Source organism: Symphalangus syndactylus, chromosome 3, assembly GCF_028878055.3.
Source record: "Symphalangus syndactylus isolate Jambi chromosome 3, NHGRI_mSymSyn1-v2.1_pri, whole genome shotgun sequence".
NCBI classification, from domain to species: Eukaryota; Metazoa; Chordata; class Mammalia; order Primates; family Hylobatidae; genus Symphalangus; species Symphalangus syndactylus.
Window position 1 is genome coordinate 136,464,437 of NC_072425.2, and position 13,217 is coordinate 136,477,653.

The window sequence follows — 13,217 nt, forward strand, 5'->3', positions numbered from 1 at the left end:
CAAAAAACTAGAAAATGGCTGGATGTCACAGCTCACATCTGCAATCCCAGCACTTTGAGGGGGCCAAGACAGGAGGATCATCTGAGGCCAGGAGTTTGAGACCAGCCTAGGCAACAGGTAGAGACCGTCTCTACCAAAAATAAAAAACTTAGCCAATTGTAGTGGTGCAAATTTGTAGTCCTAGCTACTTGGGAGGCTGAGGCAGGAGGGTCACTTAAGCCCAGGAGTTCAAGGCTGCAGTGAGATATACTTGCATCACTGTACTCCAGCTTGGGTGACAGAGTGAGACTCTATATCTTAAAAATAATAAAAAAAAAACCTAGAAATATTTCAGATGAACAACCTAACAATGCACCTCAAGAAACTGTAAAAGCAAAACCAAGTAAAGCCTAAAATTAGTAGAAGAAAATAAATAATAAAGACCAGAGCAGAAATAAATGAAGTTGAGACTAAAAAACCAATACAAATGTCAACAAAACAACAAATTGTTTTTTTGAGAAGATAAACAAAATTGACAGACTATTAGACTAAGAAAAAAAGAGAGAACACCTGAATAAAATCATAATTGAAAAAGGAGATGTAGCAATGGATGCTTCAGAAATAGAAAGAATCATTAGAGACTACTCTGAACAACTATTCACTAATAAATTTGACAACCTAGAGGAATTGAGCAAATTCTTGGACACATACAATGTACCAAGATTGAACCAAGAAGAAATAGAAATCCTGAAAGCCCAAAAAGAAGTAATGAAACTAAATCAGTTGTAAAAAGTCTTCTAACGAAGAAAAGTCCAGGACAGGGTGGCTTCAGCATTCAATTCTACTGGACCTTTAAGGAAGAATTAATGCCAATTCTTCTCAAACTTTTCCAAAAATTTGAAGCTGAGGGAATTATTTCTAACTCATTCTATGAGACCAACATAATCCTGATATGAAAACCAGACAAGGACAAAACAGCAACAACAAAACTACAGGTCAATATCCCTGATGAATATAGATGCAAAAATCCTCAACAAAATGCTAGCAAGCCAAATCCAACAACACATCAAAAGGATAATACACCATGATCCAGTGGGATTTATTCCAGGAATGCAAGGATGGTTCAATATATGCAAATCAATAAACGTCATACATCATATCAATAGAATGAAGGACAAAAGTCATATGGTTCTCTCAATAGATGCAAAAAAAGCTTTTGATAAAATTCATCACTTTATGTTAAATACTCTTAATAAATTAGGTATAGAAGGAAAGTATCTCAACATAATAAAGGACATATATGACAAACCCACAGCTAACATTTTACTGAATGGGGAAAAGCTGAAAGTTTTTCCTGAAGAACTGGAACATGACAAGGATGCTCACTCTCACCACTTCTATTCAATATAGTCCTGGAAGTCCTAGCCAGAGCAATTAGGCAAGGAAAAGGAAATAATGGGCATCCATGTTGGAAAGGAGGAAGTCAAATTGTCCCTCTTTGCAGATGACATGATCTTCTGTACAGAGAAACCTTAAAACTCTAGCAAAAAATTCTTAGAACTGATAAAAGAATTCAGTAAAGTTGCAGGATACAAAATTAATATAAAAAACCAGTAGCATTTTTATACACCAATGACAAATTAGCTGAAAAAGAAATCAAGAAGGCAATCACATTTACAACTACAAAGTACTGATGAAAGAAATTGAAGAAGTTACAAATGAAAAGATATGTTCATGGACCAGGAGAATTAATATTGTTGAAATGACAATACTACCCAAAGCAATCTGCAGTTTCAATGCAATCCCTATCAAAATACCAATGACATTCTGCACAGAAATAGAAAAAAAATCCCAAAATTTGTATGGAATCACAAAATATCTTGAATAGCCAAATCAATCTGGAACAAAAGATCAAAACCGGAGGGATCACACTTCCAGACCTCAAGATATACTACAAAGCTGCAGCAACTCAGCATAGTACTGGCCTACAAAACAGACACATAGACCAATCAAACAGAATAGAGCACCCAGAAATTAATCCACATATCTACAGCCAACTGATTTTTGACAAAGTTACCAAGAACACTCACTGGTGAAAGGACAGTCCCTTCAATGAATGGTGCTGGGAAAACTAGACATCCATATGTAGAAGAATGAAACAAGACCCCCACCTCTCACCATATACAAAAACCAACACAAAAAGGATCAGAGAACTAAATGTAAGACTGGAAATGATAAAACTATTAGAAGAACACATAGGGGAAACCCTTCAGGATATTGGCCTGGGAAAATTATGAATAAGACCTCAAACAGACAGGCAACAAAAGCAAAAATAAACAAATGGGATTATCTCAAACTAAAAACCTTCTGCACGGCAAAGGAAACAACAAATTGAAAAGACAGCCTACAGAATGAGAGGAAATATTTGCAAACTATCTATCTGACAGGGGATTAATGTTCAGAATATACAAAGACCTGATGTATCTCAATAGCAAAAAACCAGACGATACAATTAAAAAATTGGCAAATGATCTGAACAGACATTTCTCAAAAGACATACAGAGTCCAGAGAGAGCCTGGATGGGTGCGCTCAGTGCAGCAGCTCCTAGAGCTTCCTCCTTGGCTTCAGCCTTGCTGCTCAGGAAGGTGCAGGCCCTGCCACCACCTGTGTGGTGTCGTGGTGGTCCCCAAGTACCCCCAGCTGGCATGGGCCTGGCCGTCGCGTGAGCATGGAGCCCCCGGGAGCCCCAGGCAGGAGTCTGGTGGGCCAGTAGCTCCAAGACCACATGGACACCATGCTGCCACTGCCATCTGCCTTCCTTCCTGGGGCCTGCTGACGGCTCCAGTGTTGGCTGTTCTGCATGAAACAATTCCTTAACACGTTCCTTAGGCATGGTCTCCTTCGAGGTGTAAAGGGCCTGTTCTCTTCCCAGTTCCCTGCTCACATGTGCCCTAGCCAACGTGTGGCGCAAGAAACAATTTCTCCTCTGCACTGTCTTCTTTCCCTGCTCCCCGGTCCCACTAATGAGGATCAGCCCATGGTGGTATTTTGTGATGATTTCTGTGTCTGGTGTCTTCTCAGTCCTGTTCTCTGTGATGCTTACTTGTGTAGCTGATGTCACTCAGGAGCAGAGCAAAGTACTGCTCATGGCTGGGCTTCAGCCACCTTTATAGCTCTTCTGGGCAACAGCCCGGCCATCGGAACACACCTTTCTGCCAGCTGTGGAGACAGCCTCATGCTGGTTGCTGCAAGGCTTGCTCTCTGGACAGCTGCTTCATTTTAGTGGCTGTTCTGGAATCTCTGTCTGAGAAAATGAGACAGTTCCCTGGGGAGTTCAGATTTCTTGGAAACAAGCTGTCTCTTTTGCATCATCGAAGAAAGTTGGAAAAAAATTCTACTGTCTTACTAACCCGCATCACTGTGTTTCTTGCATGCCTTCCTGAAGCAGGACAGTGTTTAAGTTTTTTTTTTTTTTTCATCTCAGGCAGGTCATAGATTTTGGATCTGTTGAAATTGCAGCATTCATAGCTATGGTACAAATTCTGTTTGTTATGGCTCAGACAGTCTTTCTTACCATCTTGATGAGATCATATGAGAATATTATCTTCCTTTGCATGGGCTTCCAGAGACTCCAGTTAGTGCAGTATGATTTTGGATCTCAAGCCTGGATGATGTGGTCAGTGGGGACTGTGGCCACCATGTTCACCATCACATTTCCAGTAATCAGTGCCTTTGTCTCTCCTAATGCAGAGTCAGATCGGCAAGGAGTTGCCTAGGAGATCATAACTGGGATAAGAGGACTATGCAATGGTCTGGGGCCAGCACTGTATGGCTTCATATTCTACATGTTCCATGTGGAACTGACCAGGTTGGGCCCAAAATTGAATACTAACGGTGTTACCCTGCAGGGAGCTGTCATCCCAGGCCTGCCATTTTTATCTGGGCATGTACAGTTCCTATGTCTTTTCTGGTTTTCTTATTCGTCCCTGAATACAGGAAGGCCAGGGGAGTTCAAAAATATAGCAGCAGTGGCAGTGGCAGCCTGACCAACATCCCAGAATGGGGCAGTGATGAGGACAGTGAGCCACTGCTGCAAGACAGCAACATCTGGGAGCTCTCTTTGTTCAAGGAGCCTAAGAATCAGTGCACTGAAATGTAACTTGGCAGAAAAGGGGACTCTGCAGACACCACCATCTCTGAGAGCCAGGTGGGAACCACACCACGTGGAGACTTTGTGGTGCTGGATGGGAGGGCCAAGTTTTGGAAATACCCGCTCTATCCTTCTCCCCTTCCTCCTCTCCCTCCTCTTATTCTTTTTCTTTCTGTTCATACATTAGAATAAGGTAAGGTTTGGAATACTCCCCTGCAAATAATGTGCAACTCTGAAGGTAAAACTCAAATAGAAAAGTCATATCTCTGGGAGAAAGGATGGCTTTTCTGTAATGACTCCGAAGTAAGAGTGACAACAGTCTTTCCATGCGCTTTCCAGCAGAAGGTGCAGGATTGGAGGGGGACTGTCATATTTGGCAAGATTTCAGGTAAAGAATCCCTTCTTATTTTCTTCCTTCTTGTTTCTCTTAATTAGTCCATAGGTGCTGAGTGGCCACTCTTAAGAGTCACTCAGGAATATATTGCCTTTGTTCAAAGGTCAAATGAAAACCTAGTTTTACTCTCCTTTTATTTTCTCTACTTCCTCTTCTTGGCTAGAATGAAATTCAACATATATACATCTCTGGACATTAATAATATTGAATAGTGATTACCTTTATTATGTGAAGGGGCTTTTTCTTGTAAATTTAAATCACGTAAAACTTTCAACTCATATTTATGAACTTAGTAACCTGATACGATCCAAGGTGATTTTACAGAAGGAAAAAAACCCCTCAAGCATTCTGGTGGCAATATAGAAAGTGGAGGGTGCTTCCAAGAAAGTTTTTAAAATTTTGAAATTCCTAAGCGAGAATGAGAGTTAGTAAGTGGATACTAGTAGAGTTTATATCCAAGTTCAGACTCACAATGCATTATTATGATTTGCTCCTTCCCGTGTCTCCCATGTCGTGCTTCTCAAGCAATTTTTCTCATCCATCACACTCCTGCCTTAACTGCTCTGCAGTATGTATTTGTTTTCAATTAATCTTTATTTCAATCTGCTTATCTGACTTTTGAATCTCATAGGATGCTGCACATCAAATTCCTTTCCGAAATATTGTGGTTTTATGAAGCTCAGTTTCACAATGAATGTCTTGATAATTTCTTGAGATATTTTATGGACAAAGAAAACTACAAATTTGTATGTATTTTGCTGCACCAGTAAATGGACTGCTAGCTAGGGCCCACCTTTAACAGAGCACTCCTTTGAAAGTTTTATGGGTATAAAATATATATAGATATTTGTAAGGGGTTTTAATTTTTTTTTTTTTTTTTAGATAGAGTTTCGCTGTTGTTGCCCAGGCTGGAGTGCGATGGCGCGATCTCAGCTCACTGCAACCTCTGCCTCCAAGGTTCAAGTGATTCTCCTGCCTCAGCCTCCCCAGTAGCTAGGATTACAGACGTGTGCTACCATGCCTGGCTACTTTTGTATTTTTTTTTAGTAGAGGTGAGATTTCACCATGTTGGTCAGGCAGGCCTTGAACTCCTGACAAGTGATCCACCTGCCTCGGCCTCCTGAAGTGCTGGGATTACAGGCATGAGCCACTGTGCCTGGCCAGGGGTTTTAATTTTTGATGGGGTGCTGTGTAAATCTTGTTTTTACAAATGTAATGAAGGTATTTTTAAATTTTTGAGATAGGCTCTCACTCTGTCATTCAGGCTGAGTGCAGTGGCACAGTCTCTGCTCACTGCAACCTCTGTCTCCTGGGCTTAAGCTATCATCCCATCTCAGCCTCCCAAGCAGCTGGGGCTACAGGCATGTGCCAACACTCCCGGCTAATTTTTGTATTTTTTGTAGAGATAGGGTTTCACCATGTTGCCCAGGCTTGTCTAGAACTCCTGGGCTTAAGCAATCCACCTGTCTTGGCCTCCCAAAGTGCTGAGATTATAGGCATGAGCCATTGCACTTGGCATAATGAAGGTATTAACAGAAAAAAACAAAAAACAAAAAACTACTTTTATAATAAAAAAAGAAGACATACAAATGGCTGACAAAAACAAAAAATGCTGACTATCACTAATCACTAGGGAAATGCAAATCAAAACCACAATGAGGTATCATCTCGCCCAGTTAGGATGGCTATTATCAAGTAGATGAAAAGTAAAAAATGCTGGCAAGGATGTAGGGAAAAGGGAACTCATATGCTGTTGGTGGGAATGCAAATTAGTATAACCATTATGCTGTGGGGAGTGTGGAGGTTCCTTAGAAAACTACAAATAGAACTACCATATGATCTGGCAGTCCAACTACTGGGAATTTATCCAAAGGAAAAAAAATAATTATATTGGAGAGACACCTTGCACCCCCAGGTTTATTGCAGCACTATTTATGATAGCTAAGATATGGGCTCAACCTAGGTGTCCAACAACAGATGAATGGATAAAGAAAATGTGGTATATAAACACCAAGGAATACTATTCAACCATAAAAAGAATGAAATCCTGTCATTCATGGCAATGTGGATGAAACTGGAGGATATTATGTTAAGTGAAATAGGCCAGGAACAGAAAATTAAACACTGCATGTTCTCATTCATATGTGGAAGCTAAAAAAAGTTGATCTCCACTTTGGGAGGCTGAGGCGGGCGGATCACGAGGTCAGGAGATTGAAACCATCCTGGCTAACACGGTGAAACCCCATCTCTACTAAAAATACAAAAAATTAGCTGGGCGTGGTGGCAGGTGCCTGTAGTCCCAGCTACTCGGGACACTGAGGCAGGAGAGTGGTGTGAACCCGGGAGATGGAGCGTGCAGCGAGCTGAGATCGTGCCACTGCACTCCAGCCTGGGCAACAGAACGGGACTTTGTCTCAGAAAAAAAAAAAAAAGTTGATCTCATAGAAGCAAAAAGTAGATAACAGAGGATATTAGAGGCTGGGAAGGGTAGAGGGAAGGTGGGGATAGAGAGACTTCTTAAAGGATACAAAATTACAAGCTAGACAGGAGGAATAAGTTAGAGTGTTCTATAGCAGCTGTCCCCAACCTTTTTGGCACCAGGGACCAGTTTCATGGAAGACAGTTTTTCCATGGACTGGGTGAGGGGCTGTGGGGGATGGTTTCTGAATGAAACTGTTTCACTTCAGATCATCAGGCATTAGTTAGATTCTCATAAGGAGCGTGCAACCTAGATCCCTCGAATGCACATTTCACAATAGGGTTCACGCTCCCATGAGAATCTAATGCCACCGCTGATCTGACGGGAGGTGGGGCTCAGGTGGTAATGCTCGCTGTCCTGCTGCTCACCTCCTGCTGTGTTGTTGGGTTCCTAACAGGCCACAGACTGGTACAGGTCCATGGCCCAGGGGCTGGGGAACCCTGTTCTATAGCACTGCGGGATAACTATAGTTAGCAACAATATACTCTATAGTTTCAAATAGCTAGAAGGAGGATATTGAATGTTCCCCATACAAATAAATGATTAATGTTTGAGAAGGATATGCTAATTATCCTGATCTTATCAGCATACATTATCTGTATCAAAATATCACTATGTACTCTATGAATGTATGCAATAATCATAATAAATATTATTATTCGAGACAGGGTATTGCTGTGTTGCCCAGGCTGGAGTGCCCAGGCTGGAGCCATCATAGCTCACTGGAGCTTCGAACTCAGGCTCAAGCTATCGTCCTGCCTTGGCCTCCCAAAGTGCCAGGATTACAGGCATGAGCCACCATGCCCAGCCTCTATAATTATTATTTGTCAATTAAAAATTAAAATAAATGGAAAAATTTTAAAAAGAGCGAGAGATCACAGAGGTTAGTGAGTTCAGAATAATTTTTCATTAGCAGGCAGTAGAGATTCCTTTAGAGGGCCTACTTTAAAAAAAAGTCATTCTGTCTTTTAGAAACCTCTGTATACTAATAAAAACGTATCTCATTGTTTCTGAGGCCTTCAAGATTCCCCCCTTTTACACCTAATGCTAAATGACGAGTTAATGGGTGCAGGAAATCAACATGGCACATGGATACATATGTAACAAACCTGCACATTGTGCACATGTACCCTAAAACCCTAAAGTATAATAAAAAAAAAAAAAGTAAAAAAAAAAAAGAAAAAAAAAAAGAAAAAAAAAAGATTCCCCCCTTTTTTTCTAATGCACACATAAATGAATAATTTCTTCTTTCTTTTTTGTTTTTTTGAGACAGGGTCTTGCTCTTTGCCCAGGCTGGAGTACAGTGGCACAAACACAGCTCACTGCAGCCTCGACCTCCTGGGCTCAAGTGATCCTCTCATCTCAGCCTCCTAAGTAGCTGGGACTACAGGTGCACACCAGCATACCCAGCTAATTTTTGTACTTTTTGTAGAGACAGGATTTCGCCATGTTGCCCAGGCTGATCTCAAACTCCTGAGCTCAAGTGATCTACCTGCCTCGGCCTCCCAAAGTGCTGGGATTACAGGCATGAGTCACTGCACTCAGCCCAAATAATATTTCATCTAGAATAAAACTTCCCCATTGTGGTTGCTATCATTCTGCTAATCTTTCTGAGGTACACCTGTTTCTCTAGAAAGGCACGGGTTCTGGGCCCATAATTTCTGAACATAAAATTAGCTGGAGTTCTAGGTGGAGGAGTCCTAGACTCCTTAGATTCTGACAAATTCATAATACCCTGTCCTAAAATTGTGCTTTCCTGAGGTCTCCAACTAGATCCAGTTCAGTTCCTGTTGAACACCCAGTTTGATTTCTGGATTCCAGTCTGGATTCCAGATGTAGACTGGATACAATCCAGTTCCTGTCAAGCATCCAGGTCAACCCTGGATCCAATAATAAATAAAATCACTGGAATTCAGAGAGCTCAGGATGCAAATTGCGGAGGTAGAAATCTGAGAGGGACTTATCTGGGACCTCCAGAAGCTGTGAGAAAGCAGGGAGCTCAAGGGGCTCCGTGGGTACCTTTTGCCTGGTTCCTTGATGTTCCCGGAGGCCCTCTGCTGCCACTAGCCAGAGAAGTTTCTCTGCTTTTAAGGGCTCATGTGATTCAATTATGAGTACCCAGATCATCTTCTCTCTCTCTTTGAGGATCAGCTATGCCATATAACGAAACACAGTCATGGAAGTAAAATCTCATCACATTCAGTTTCCATGCATTGGATGTGGAATCTCAGGAGGCTATTTTTAGAATTCTGCTACCACTCCCACTTTCTGATATGACTATTTTATATTATCTCCTTTTACCAAACCTTTGCCCACCTACCCTCCATATTCCCACCATCTCATTCGGCTGATGACTTTGCCATATACTTCCTTGAGAAAGGAGAGACCACTTATATGAAAAGCCAAGAAACTTCAACTTCACAAAATTTCCACTTCCTTACCCATCTTCTTTAACTTTTTTTTAAATAACTTTTTTTTTTTTGGTAGAGATGGGGTCCTGCTATGTTGCCCAGGCTGGTCTCAAACTTCTGGCCTCAAGTGATCATCCCATCTCAACTTCCCAAAGTGCTGGGATTACAGGCGTGAGCTGCTGCGCCCACCTTTCTTTGCCTTCATTTCTAGCTCTTGCCTTTCCAAAGACTCTAATTCTTCCCTTTCTTCTCCCTCTTCTTCATCAGTCTTTCCCTGTCTCCAGGCATCATCACCATCAACATACAGCCATACTCCAGTATTGCCCATCTTCAACATAAATGGACTCTCCTGTACTCCACTTCCCACATCAATCACAGCCACACTTCCTGAGAAAGAAGTCTACACTCTTCATTCACTTTCATTCACCCACTTCCAACCTGGCTTCTGTTACCACTGGGCTGTCAAAAGTGACTCTTGTCAAAGTCACTATTCTGGCTACCTATTGCTGTGTAATAAACCTCCTCAATATTTAGTATCTTTAAACAACAATTTATTATGTCTCATACTTCTGTGGTTGACTGGGCTCAGCTGGGAAATTCTTCTTGGGGTCTGTTTCTCATGAGGTTGCAGTCAACAGCTGGGACTGGAGTCGTCTGAAGCCTCAGCTGAGCTGGACATCCAAGATGGCTCACTCACATGGCTGGCAGTGGATGGTGGCTGTTGGGTGGGAGCTTAGCTTGTGCTGGCAACTTGAGTGCCTATATGTGGCCACTCTGTGTGACTTGGGCTTCTCAGAATGGCAGCTGGGTTCCAGGAGGGAGTGTCCCAGGAGTGAGCATTCCAGGAGAACCAGGTGGAAGCTGCGAGAATTCTTATGAGCCAGGCTTGTAAGTCATGCCATGTGACTTCTACTATATACTGTTGATCATAAACAAGACAAGGCCATGCCAGATTCAAAAGAAGGGATTACCCAAGGGCGCCCAGTTTACACAGGAGGCCATCTTTGGAGACTAGCTACCATAGTCACCAGCGTATTGGTCCTCATCTTACTTGACTTCATAGCAGTTGACCCAGTTGATCACTGCTTTTCAAAACTCTCCCTTCTCTGGCTCCACAGACCCCTGGATTTCCTCTTTCTTCACTGACTGCTCTTTAATCTCTTTTGTACCCTCAAAAGCCTAAATATTGGACTGTCTCAGATTCCAGTCTGAGCCTAGAATTATAGAATTATTCCTCTGTCATGTCTCCCTGAATGATCTTACTCGTCCCATGGTCTATGTCTACCATCCAAATAATAATTTCCAGCATACTTATATTTCTAGCCTGGACCTCTTACCTCTTGCTCAGGACTGGGATATCCAGCTGTTTTCTTGATGCTTCCATTTGGATGTCTAATGGGCATCACAGATTTAATATATCTGCTTTCCCAACTCAGTGCTCCCCCAGCCTTTTCTTTCTCAACAGATGTCATCATCATCCACTTGTTCAAGCAAGAGCCCAAGGATCATCCTAGATTCCTTCTCACTTCCTCTCAAACCATCTTTGAAACATTCAAACCACCAGTAAGCAAGTCCTGTGGGTTTTTTTTTTTTGCCAAACATTTAATGTATTTCTTTAGATATATTTGATTTATATTGTTTAGCAAACCAATACATTTATAGGGACAAAAAAGTATTACTAGTTTTATAATATAAAAGCAGTCTGTTACCCCATCCTAAATTCTTACTCCCCAAAGCAACCCTCTTAACTCTATTTCTTCTGCTATTTACTTCTATGTTTAAAAATTTCTCTCATATATATGTATATATATAAAGTATGTAACATATAAAAGTATATAAAGTATATTTTATATATATAGAACTATTTCTTGATTTTTTCAGTGTTAAGTATGATCTATTGACATTTTTTTTTTTTTTGAGATGGAGTTTCGCTCTTGTTGTCCAGGCTGGAGTGCATGGCACAGTCTCGGCTCACTGCAACCTACAGCTCCCAGGTTCAAGTGATTCTCCTGCCTCAGCCTCCTGAGTACTGGGATTACAGGCATGTGCCACCACACCCAGCTAATTTTTGTATTTTTAGTAGAGACGGGGTTTCACCATGTTGGCCAGGCTGGTCTTGAACACCTGACCTCAAGTGATCCACCTGCCTTAGCCTCTCAAAGTGCTGGGATTACAGGTGTGAACCACCGTGCCTGGCCTCTATTGACGTTCAACTATGGAAAATGTGGTTTTAGCTTTCTTATACGCCCATTTTCTCCTTCACCAAATACATACACTTAACCTTTTCCCATCCTCCAATATGTTGTCATCATAATTTTTGGGTAAAATCTCTATTTAGTGTTACCTTAGTCCATTCATACTGCTATGACAAAATACCACAGACTGGGCAGCTTATAAACAACAGAAATTTATTTCTCAGAGTTCTAGAGGCTGGGAAGTCTAAGCTCTAGGTGCTGCAGACTTAGTATCTGTTGAGGGCTCTCTTTCTGATTTATAGACAGCATCTTCTTGCTGTGGCCTCATGTAGTGGAAGGAGTATGGGATCTCTGTGGGGCCTCTTTTATAAGGAGACTAATCTCATTCATTAGGGGTTCATCCTGATGACCTAATCACCTCCCAAAGAGCCCACCTCCAAATATCATCACCTTGGGGTTTAGGATTTCAAAAGATAAATTTTGAATTTTGGGTGACACATTCAGACCAAAGCGAATGTTTATATCAGTATAACTGTGTAAATATTATTATTATTATTATTATTATTTTTTTGAGACAGAGTCTCGCTCTGTCACCCAGGCTGGAGTGCAGTGGCGCAATCTCGGCTCACTGCAAGCTCCGCCTCCCAGGTTCACGCCATTCTCCTGCCTCAGCCTCTCCGAGTAGCTGAGACTACAGGCACCCGCCACCACGCCCGGCTAATTTTTTGTATTGTTAGTAGAGACGGGGTTTCACGGTGGTCTCGATCTCCTGACCTCATGATCCGCCCACCTCAGCCTCCCAAAGTGCTGGGATTACAAGCATGAGCCACTGCGCCTGGCCAACTACGTAAATATTATTCACAGTAAATCCATCTAACCTGTTATGAGCATTCTTTTTTCCTCCCTCTGGAGTTAAATATTTGCCATCTTTTTTTTGGGGGGTTGTGTTGAAAATTTAAAATATTTAAAAATATTTAAAGTAAATTATAGATTTACAAGAAATTGCATAAATAGCACAGAGAGGGCCGGGCGCGGTGGCTCATGCCTGTAATCCCAGCACTTTGGGAGGCCGAGGCGGGCGGATCATGAGGTCAGGAGATCGAGACCATCCTGGCTAACACGGTGAAACCCCGTCTCTACTAAAAATACAAAAAATTAGCCGGGCGAGGTGGCAGGCGCCTGTAGTCCCAGCTACTCAGGAGGCTGAGGCAGGAGAATGGTGTGAACCCGGGGAGCGGAGCCTGCAGTGAGCCGAGATCGCGCCACTGCACTCCAGCCTGGGCGACAGAGCGAGACTCCATCTCAAAAAAAAAAAAAAAAAAAAAAATAGTACAGAGAGGTCTCGTCTGTACCCTTGGGGTACAGAGGTTAGAGGTCTCATGTACCCTTCACCCAGTTTCCCCCAATGGCAACATTTTGTATAATTGGAGTACAGTATCAAAACTGGAAATTGATATTGGTAAAATCCACAGACTTTATTTAGATTTCCCCAGTCCTCTCTGTTTTAACTCTAAATGTATCTTGAAGTCACCACTTCTGTCTATCTTAACCACTACAACTTTTGTCAAAGTTGCTGTCATCTATTTTAGGACCACGGCAATATCCTCC

General features: G+C 42.0%; 1 pseudogene; it reads left to right on the forward strand.

Annotated features, from left to right (window-relative positions):
- Positions 1–13,217, forward strand: part of LOC129478580 (uncharacterized) — a 142,159-nt pseudogene that overhangs the window by 17,529 nt on the left and 111,413 nt on the right.